Source organism: Acartia tonsa, chromosome 9, assembly GCF_053477335.1.
Source record: "Acartia tonsa isolate MP-2025a chromosome 9, ASM5347733v1, whole genome shotgun sequence".
Taxonomy (NCBI): domain Eukaryota; kingdom Metazoa; phylum Arthropoda; class Copepoda; order Calanoida; family Acartiidae; genus Acartia; species Acartia tonsa.
The window spans coordinates 24,446,430-24,456,695 of NC_137268.1; the positions used below are offsets into that span (position 1 = coordinate 24,446,430).

The 10,266-nt window shown below is 33.7% G+C and overlaps 1 long non-coding RNA gene across 2 annotated transcripts; it reads right to left on the minus strand.

Annotated features, from left to right (window-relative positions):
• Nucleotides 1-495: 495 nt before the first annotated feature.
• On the minus strand, nt 496-7,494 carry LOC145328605 (uncharacterized). 2 transcript variants are annotated; one of them, XR_013882525.1, is made up of 5 exons: nt 7,168-7,492; nt 5,347-5,407; nt 4,066-4,157; nt 3,382-3,500; nt 496-712 (listed from the first exon to the last, which is right to left on the minus strand). It is a non-coding gene; the product is annotated as an uncharacterized LOC145328605 (long non-coding RNA). The 2 variants fall into 2 exon arrangements; XR_013882524.1 differs by lacking the exon at nt 4,066-4,157 and having other exon boundaries at nt 7,168-7,494.
• Nucleotides 7,495-10,266: the final 2,772 nt, after the last annotated feature.

Here is a 10,266-nt window from a genome sequence, read left to right on the forward strand (position 1 = left end):
AAATCCGTCAACACGCTATAATAGTACCTTGCATTCTTCAAATTTTTAATATTATGTTTGCAGGGGTGTATATTCTGCACAAGATTTATTTTTTTTCCCCTGCTATAAATTTTTTAAATTTTTTTCCCCCCCCTAGTTTTTTCTCACCAAGTAGGGGGGAAAATGGAAAAATATTTAAAGAACTCTATATTTTATTTATTTTATTCCTCCTACCACCCATTTTTTTAGTTTTTTTCACCAAGGAGGGGGAGGAAATGGAAAAAATGTTTTCAGTTTTCTTAATTTTTACATTTCCCCCCCCCCCCCCCCTGAGCAGGGGATCCCATGTAGAATATACACCTCTGTATGTTTGTCAGTCCGCACAGTTATATTTATGATCTTAAATTAGGCATGTACTATCAAACACTATAGGCAATTGGTACAAGAAACTAAGCTTTTAAAAACACGATTGATGTTGGAATATTATTACAATTTACCAATAATAAAAGTAATAAAAAAATCAGACTTAATTTTATTAATTTAACACAACAATTAAAACATTAATGAAAATAATATAAAATGTAAGTAAAGAAAAAGGGTATTATTTTGTTTTTCTGTGTAGCCATGGATGTCAACGTAGCATGTCAACGTAGCTTGTCAACAGAATACTCCTTGGGAATCTCGTTATCTGGGATGGAATTAACAATCCTGTCCTCCTCTGATATCAAAACTCCTTAACAAAAAGATTAACTTTAATAGGTATATAAATTAGTGATGGCAATCCGTCGAATTTTTAGGCTGGATTCTTAAAGAATCCGTCAAAAAAAGTGGCGGATTCTTAATTTTGGCAGATTCAGATTCCGGATCCTAACAATATTTTAAAAGGATATTTTAAAAAAATTAAAAAAATTGGCGTTATCCTTTTAGAATTTTTTTTTTCAATTTTGTACCCCCCCCCCCCCCCCCCCCCCCCCCCCCCGACTACCGACGAACAACTATTTTAGGTTAGGTTAGGTTTTAGGCTAGGGAGCCGAGCGCTGCGGCTAGGCAGGCAAGGGGGCCGAGCGCTGCGGCTAGGCAGGCTAGGGAGCCGAGCGTTACGGCCAGAGTTCATAGTTCGCTGTCGGGGGGGGGGGGGGGGGGGGGGGGACTCAAATTTTCAATATTGAAAAAAAAATTTCTAAGAGGATAATACCACCAGATTTTTAAATATATTATATATATTGATGAAAATTTTTGCCTTCAAAGAGGAGGAGTTGAAAGAAAAAACTCAAGACACTAATTTTAGCCTGCCAATTAAGAATCCGGAATCCGCTATTAAAAACAGATTCAGATTCCAAAATTCGATTATTTTATTTAATATTTACTTATTTAAATAAAAAAAACATGACATCTAAAAATGAAAGTTAGATAGGTTTAGATTTCAGAAAATTTTGATAAAATACCTGCAGTGGCGTGCGAACCGAAGGGGGCATTTGGGGCAATCGCCCCCCCCCAGCGACCAAAACGCCCCCCCCTGCCCCCCCCTAGCCACCGCCCCCCCTGCCCCCCCCTAAATGTTGAAAAATGCCCCATTTTGCCCCCCCCTGGTCAACAAAAATGCCCCTTTTTGCCCCCTACCCTACAAAAGGCAAAACTATCCCAGTTTCCAAAAAAAAGATCAAAAATACTCAAAAAAAAATTTTGGCGCTTCGCGCCAAACAGACAGTTACTATTCATTTAATCTTACCAAATTTTTAAATTAGTGTAGAAATACTCAAAAAAAAAATTTTGGCGCTTCGCCCCAAACAGACAGTTACTATTCATTTAACCTTAACAAATTTTTTTATTAGTGTAGAAATTAGGTTATAATCTTTTTTCACTGAACATAACAAACCAGGTAATAGGAAGCATTTTATTTTGTATAATATAAACTTTTTACCAAAGAAATTTTGTACATCCCCAATGATGATTACCCTTATATAGATTACAATTAGTGGATGAAATGTATGGAAACTCGACTTAATTAACCAACCAATCAAAATTCCATTAAAGTCCCCAAAGTTGTTGAGCCAACGAATAAGAAAATTTTATATGAAATATTGGGGACTAGTGTAATAAAAAGCCCAAAACCCCTCCCTCCCTGCATTTTTAAAGAAAAAATTTGCGCTTCGCGCCCTTCCAAATGGTTTCTGCTTTTTATTTCATTGTATATTTTGTTTTTATTTCTATAAAACAACAAATATTTAATTAAAAAGTTTTTTTATATAAAAAAAAACAGCGTTGATATTTATCTAAGCCTTTTTCTCAACACTGTATGTCTGTCTAAATTAATAACTATATATGATGTCATATTATTTTCAGGATAAGTTTATCATTTTTCTTTGTGTACATACCCTTACAAAAAGACATGTTTTTTTTATGGCAATTTTCATTAAAAACCCTTAAAACTAACTACACTCTATATTCCTAACTTGATAAAATACGCCACTCTTGTTGTCTTTAACCTAGAATAACCTATTAAAAGCTACCATGAAAATACGACGAAATGCCCTTTAAGAGGCTTTGCCACAAAAGAAACTATACCCCAAAGTTTTCCATATTTCTAAGAGATTTTTATATCTGTAGATGAAAGGACAAGTAATTTTCTTTATATCTTTGGTTTTTATGGAACGATAATTTTTTTTGTGGATTATAAGATTAAAAAAAAAAAATTCTTGCTGTTTCGAGCATCCAGTATGTAATTTACTTTGACTGTCATCACACAACATACAGAAACAAGGATTTGTGACTTTTTCTATCTAAAATATATATTGATTTCAACAGATGATCTTTAAATCTACTTGTCTGTATTCTTCTTAATGATTTTTTTGTGCTTTGCTACTTATAGATGTTGTCATCCTTGTTTAAAATCAGTTTTACATAATAGGTAAATTTTCAGTAAATTATTTCCAAAATGAGTGTTTTTATCTCCCCCCAAAAAAATTTTTTAATGGGGTTATTCATCCTTCCTTTTGAGATTTTATAACATCCCCTTCCACCCATAAAAAAATGTTTTGTGGTGGGGGGGGGGGGGAAGGTTAAATTATCTTCTGTACTTTTTTTTCGAAGATGCTTTCTAGCTCCCTTCCCTTCGGTCATTGCAGGGTGGGGTGAAGGGATGGGGGAGAAGAGATGGGGGATATAAATGGGAAATAGGGATGGGGGAAGGGATGGGGAAGAAGGGATAAGGACTAGAAGGCCCATAATCAAATAATCCCACCCCTTAAAACGCCCTTATTTAAAGTTAGTATATATAATCAAAATGCCCCCCCCTAAAGCAAAGTGCCCCCCCGGGGCACTTTGCTTTAGGGGGGGGCAAAATTTTACAAAATCTTCAAAATGCCCCCCCCTAGACAAAGTGCTTCGCACGCCACTGAATACCTGTAATAAAAATGATGCAATTTGTATTGATAATTGCTTCACAATAATGTAAACATTGGTAGTTCTGTCCCCAAATTCCACCACAGGCACAATCTCTCAACAAATGAACTTCATTCAACCTGAAAAAAATATTGTTGTAATTTGTAAACCTACAAACTACAAATAATTTAATTTCACGAATAATATTGAAAACGAACATATAAATTAAAACCATAGGTATTTATTTAATTTTATCTAATTAATCAAAAGACCCGTTCTACAATTTTAAAACTTAAAATAATGACGAGCTAAATTTAAGTGTTGTTGTAAATTTTTAGAAATGAATTTTTCTCTTCTATGGGAGGGGGGGGGGGGAGGGGTGTAGAGGAGTTGTCAAACTGATATCTTAAAAATCTATTCAGTTAGGAGAATAACAAATTTAATTTAAAATCAGCCCTATACTTGAATAAAGCTTACTTACAATTTTGATTTTTGAAGAGATGTATCAAGTATTTTTTATATTTTCTTGAGTTTAGGTAGTTATTGAATAAATTGTATTTGATGATATGTTTAAAATTTCTTTGGAGTTTAGTTATGGAAATAATGTACCCACTTATTTGATTTTTCATCCAAATATCTGTTCAGAAAAGGGTATTATTCCCCCCCCCCCCCCACCCCTCTAAAAAAAATATGACCCTGGCTTACCTCTAAGGAGCGATGATGATGTTCACAAACCAGTCAGATGCAAAGTTTCTCGTCCAACAGAAACAAACCAAGGAAAAAAAGCAATCTGAACCCTTAAATAAGATATAAGTATCTTTTCATGTACAGCAGCTGTGTAATTAATGATCACGGGTGCCTGCAAATTATGTTTACAGCAATCGGCACAAAAAAATACCATTCTCTTGAAAATTAGAAAACAAATTTTTTTTAGTTAAGTAGGTATTAGATTTCAGTTTTTAAGAAAGTAGTAGTTCCATGAATAAAAACTAAATAGTTTTCATGAAAAGTCATGCCTTTGTGAAAAAAAATGCCTACTGTCCTTTCGTGTAAAAGCAGACTAAACAAATAAATTTAATTATAATATACAGCATCCTCGCCCTTTAAAATAACCTCAAAATTAATTAAAAACTAACCAAAAATTTGTTGCAACTGTCTCTGATAGACGAACGTAGTGACATAGAACAGTCAGTGGCAAAAGGGGGGGGGGGGGGGGGAAATGTGGTGACTCGTGCCACGACATACCAGCAATTTTATTTTGGGTGCTACTCCCTTAGTTTTAGAGATAATTGGATGAAATCTTTTGGGCTGGGTCAGTAATTACCCCAACTACTGGTATCTTTCAAAAAAAAACGGCGGCGGGACCGCCGCTCCCGCCGCCCGCCGCCGTTTTCCGCCGCCACCAAAAAAAATTTTTTTTTTGCATTTCTCGCCGAATTAGGCAATTTGGAATCATTTGAGACCATGTTATTTTTTTCAAAAATTTTTCCCCTTATAAGCAGCCCTGCGGGGGGACTTAGTCATTTTTTTCAAATTCTCGTATATCAAGGTATATCTTAAATACAGTACAATTTTTTTTGGTGGCGGCGGAAAACGGCGGCGGGCGGCGGGAGCGGCGGTCCCGCCGCCGTTCTTTTTGAAAGATACCAGTAGTTGGGGTAATTACTGACCCAGCCCAAAAGATTTCATCCAATTATCTCTAAAACTAAGGGAGTAGCACCCAAAATAAAATTGCTGGTATGTCGTGGCACGAGTCACCACATTTCCCCCCCCCCCCCTTTAGTGTACTTGTAAGACGTAAGTATATCTTACACATCCCGTCTGTTTTTAAGAGATATACATAAATGACACTAGCTAAAGAGTAGCTTGATCCTTCTAATAAATATATGTCAAGTATCATACCCCCCCCCCCCCAAATAAACTTAAAATCAATAAAACCTAACCGAAAATTAATGTAATCATCTTTAAGGTAAATAAAAAAGGTACCTTTTTTTGGTGGTAACCCAGGACATTACGTGGATTGTTGCTGCCTCCATTCCACCTCATTCTGAAATATAAAGGCTAAGTTTATTTTTGTTAGAGGTTATTGCCTAAATTTTTTATATAGGTAGGCATTTAGTTTTTTGTCGATAAAGAAAAACATGCTTATTTCTTCAAGGAGGGAGGGGACATAGGACTCTAAATTACACCAGTACCCAAACTTAACTTACTCATTACTTTAAAACTTTACTATACTTACACTAAATATTTATTGTGGTTTCAAATCAGTAGTAATCTACAGATAGGGTAATTTTGTTCATAATCATTTTGGGGATGCATATTATTTTATAGTCCATTGTTTTATCCATTTACCTATAATCCATGGTTATTTTTACAAATGATATTTTAGGAAAATTAATGATCTTCTCTATGGGTGATTAAGATTTCAAAAGCTAGGGTTAGTAATTGATGCTTTATCAAGCCAAAAGTTTCAAACAGTGGCGTGCACAGGGTTCCGCCAGGAGAGTATTTCTTTAGGTGAAAAAAGGGCAAGGCCTTTCAAATTTTAATTGCATGGGTGTTACTGTTGATATAGGACTAAACTCCCATTCCGCAAGCTAATGGTATTATTATATTTAAACCAAACTTTATGTGACATTTAAAAAAAACTCTTTAAAGTCAATATCTGGTACAATAGAAATTAAGGGGGGTGGGGAAGTTTTGTCACATCTGCGTAAAGTGTGTGTTTTGGCTTTATCTTTGGACTGAGAGGATAGGCTATAAAAGATAAAATCATTCTTATATAATGAATTTCTCCCAGATTTAAGATTTTTTGGATAGGCTTACAGGTCGTCTCTGAACAGGTAAATTTTTTTTGTTAAGTTAGATGTCAGTTTGTGAAACAAAACATGTATGTTTTTTCTTCAAATATGTGAATAACATTAAAAAAGATGCATATTTTGTTTTGTAAGTTGTCCTTCATAAAATTTTTTTTTTTATTTTTTGTATAGAGACCACCTGGAGGCCTAGAGCTCCGGAACCTGGAGACCTATCCAAAAATCTTAAATCTGGAGGAAATTCATCATATAGGAATTATTTTATCTTTAACAACCTATCCTCTAAGTGCAAAGATATAGCCTTTACACACGGTTTACGCAAATGTGTCAAAACTCCCCCCCCCCCTTAATCAATTTGGCGGAGCACACTAGTAAAAAAAAAAACATTTAGTAAAAAAAATTTTCTTTTAGTTGGTAAGTAGAATGTCTTTTTACTTTACGTAATTCAAGTGCATAGGTAGGTATATTATTTACATTTATTAGGTGATTAGTAAAACTTAATCATAGGAGAAGAGAGGGGTACATTGGACTGGAAATTATATAATATTGGTACACAAAGTTTTATAAATACAATCTCTCAAACGTTAGCTTAAACATGTTAGGGATATAGTTGTCCTCTATGACATTATTGTTTATACCACGATTCCTTGGCCAAACAGGCAAAAAGTAGGCATTGTTAGTCAATGTTCGTTTGTTAGTCAATTTGTGAATCTTTTTTCTATGTATTATGCCGCATATCTTCAGACGGACGGAGAGATGTACGTATATATATGGATGTTCGTAGTATTCTAGATTGCTTAAGCTCGGTTAGACAATTTTAAAACTAAACAAACCATACTTCTAGTTTTAAATAATGTAGAAAGACTTACAAACTATTTAGCTATCAAGGGACATACAAAGGACCAGCAAGCCCAACAAAATTTTAGTTGATAGAGTAGGTGAAAATTATATGCCTATTTTCAGAAAGGTATACAAAAATAATGATACTTACTTGTAACTATCTTTAAATTAACGTCATTTCACAAGAAGGCTTATCACTAAATAATGCACATTTTAATTTCTGAAATAATTTTTTAGTTAATAAGGTACGAGGTAAAATATATTGTGTTTTGAATGTAGCTAATTAGCGCGCGAAGACACATTAAAAAGTAGATATTAAAATTTCATGCCAAAGAAAATATCTTAGGGTCAATGAAAGTCTTTTTTAAAAGGTGACAATAGTTGGTAAAACTATTTCTGGCATTCATTCGAATCCGGTGAATAGGAACCGGTTCTCATCCATACAAAAAAAAACGATGTCTAGCATTGTATTATATCCAGCTTTCTACAAATTAACTCCCACCACCCCCCCCCCCCCCAGACATATATTTTTAGTGGGATTTTTTATTTTACTGTTAAAACTAAAAAAAATAGAGGGGAGATAGGGGATCAAATTCAACCAACACTACTGCAAATACCCATATAAGCCCTTAGGGCCGTAGCCGCAAGTTAATAATTAAAGTAAAATGATTAAATAAAGGGTTCATCAAAATTAAAGTAATCTCGATCCTTAGGTACAGAGAAATAAAATTGTGATACTTCATATATGTTTTAAAAAACGTATCATAACTTATTCAATTAAAAATATAATAAGTAACAAGATATTAACTAGCCAGAATTTAAATGATTTTGTTTTAATTAAACTGCTAGGAAAAACGTGACATATTCAATTTTCATTGTTTATCTTTTTTAGCAGACAACACAAATAATTAGAAAATGACACAACAGATTTCTAAACACAAAGACGACATTTGAATAATTAATTAATATTTCAAAGAGGTTTTTTCCCAAAACTCGATGAAAACGTTTTTCTGCAAGCGGGTTATTGCCAAAATTCGCCGATTAAATTTTTTTTATAAAAAAAACACATAAGAATTATTTTTTTTTAAAAAGTAATAGCATTTATGAGGTCTCCATATAAAATTTCACAAACTTGTATGAACACTCCTTTGCATATTTTTGCCTGTAGGGATATATATTATTTTATGCAGAAGATTTCCTGGGTCCTTTGCAACACATTTACTTAAAAGTTGTATTAAGAAATATAATATTAATCAAATGTTTATCAATCACCAAACAACTAAAATAAATAATTCTTAATACAATAGATATTTTCTAATACAATAAAATATTACCTAATAATTCTATGATTATCAGAATAATAACTTATCTCCTGCACAATTAATTTTATGTATTAGATTTTGGAAAGTCGAAACTCAACTAACTATTCTTCTCTATACCTGAGAGCACCTTCTTGCGCAGCTCAACTTTCTGCGCATGGAACGCCCAACTCCTGCTCATCATTGCAGCTACCTCTCTCCACCACCCCATCTTGCGCATACCAGCTCTGAGAGATAGTGCAAACTTTCCTTGCAAATTTTGCTCATTCCCCCCTTCTCCTCAAAAGAGAGACAGCTCCACCATTCTTGCGCATACCAACTCCGAGAGACAGCGCAAAGTGTATTGCAAATATTTGCCAACCCCCCCTTTCTTCATGAAGAGAGGCTACTCCACTCAAATATCTAATGCATTATAACAATTTTGCTTCATGAAATTCTAAGCTTCATAAAAATTTTGCTGAATCAACATTACTAAATCGCAATATAATTGTTTTAAAATTAAATACTTAGAACCATAATAACTGACTCAACTTTTAAAACAATTTTCACCTTTTCATCAAAATTTTAATACTTTTAAAATATCTAATTTCAAATTTTTATCCAATTTTCAATTTATTCAATTTAAATTAAATAAAATTAACTTTCTTCCATTAACAATTTTACAAAATTGCATTCCTATTTCGTTGAAGTTAATCCATTTTCAATTCTTTATTATTCTTATCTCTGTTAGACTCTCCAACAGTCTGAAACAAAAATAAATTTATCTAATTGTAACAAAACATAACCAAAAACTAAAGTAACTATTTTGATTCCACTATAACATAATCTCATAAATTCATATACGATAATAAACGACATGTTATCTTTTCATAATTCAAATAAACCATCAAAATAAGTCTATCACAATTTTAGAGTTGCTTCGCTCACTCCTTTATCATTAAGTTTTGTTGTTGTTTATTTACAACGCGCATAAATCCAAACAATGCCGCGTAACATGTAGAAAATGGAATAAGGTTTTAGTGGTCTTAATACATACAAAACATTAATACCATAAAATGTCATCTATAATAGCACTATTCCATGCATCAACCTCCGCTACAAGGTCATCTTCATAATCGCGTGCCCCTAAACCGTCAACATACGACACTTCCTTCGTATCTGCTTCATCTTTCACCCCTCCTTCAACTTCCCCAACCAATTTCTTCTTATCAGTGCCATGTTCATCCTTTTTAAAACTCTTTTGCCCCGTCTTATAGGGAACAAAAGGCTTGTTTCCCCACCGTAAATAGTATTTTCCCTTAGGATTAGGTAACTTTTTATCTCTAATATCAAAGCATTCCCTCATCATATGTCCTTTCTTATTGCAATAATAACAAATAAAACCACCTTGAATTGCGCCAATTAGAGGAATAAGTTCAGCTGGTCCGTCAAATTCATCAGCTAAATCAATTTCACATTGATTTATTTCATATGAACAATTATCTTCATCACTAACCTGATCGATAGTCACAGGATTTGACTTAGAACCAACGCCACCAACCATCGTCTTAGCCAAAGCCATCTGGTTTGTCGTACATCCTCTAGCCATTGACCCTGAAATTTGATTAAATTGTAGCCCTTTAACAATCAGCTGTGCTTTAACTATTAACTCTGTTCGAAACTTAGTTATCATTCGCACTTGTCCGTCACGCTCCAAATCTAACGAAAATTGACGCATTTGGTTAGCCAAAACTGGAGATAAAATCACATTACACACTTGAGAATAGAAATCCATAAACATATCATCAGTTGGTTTCGGATAAGCACGTTTCCAGAATGATAATATCTTATCAAAAAATGCATCAATCTTATCATTTTCATGCTGCTTAACACACAAATACGCATCTTTACACACATTTTTCATGTCGGGTGGTAAAAATGTCTCTCGCATC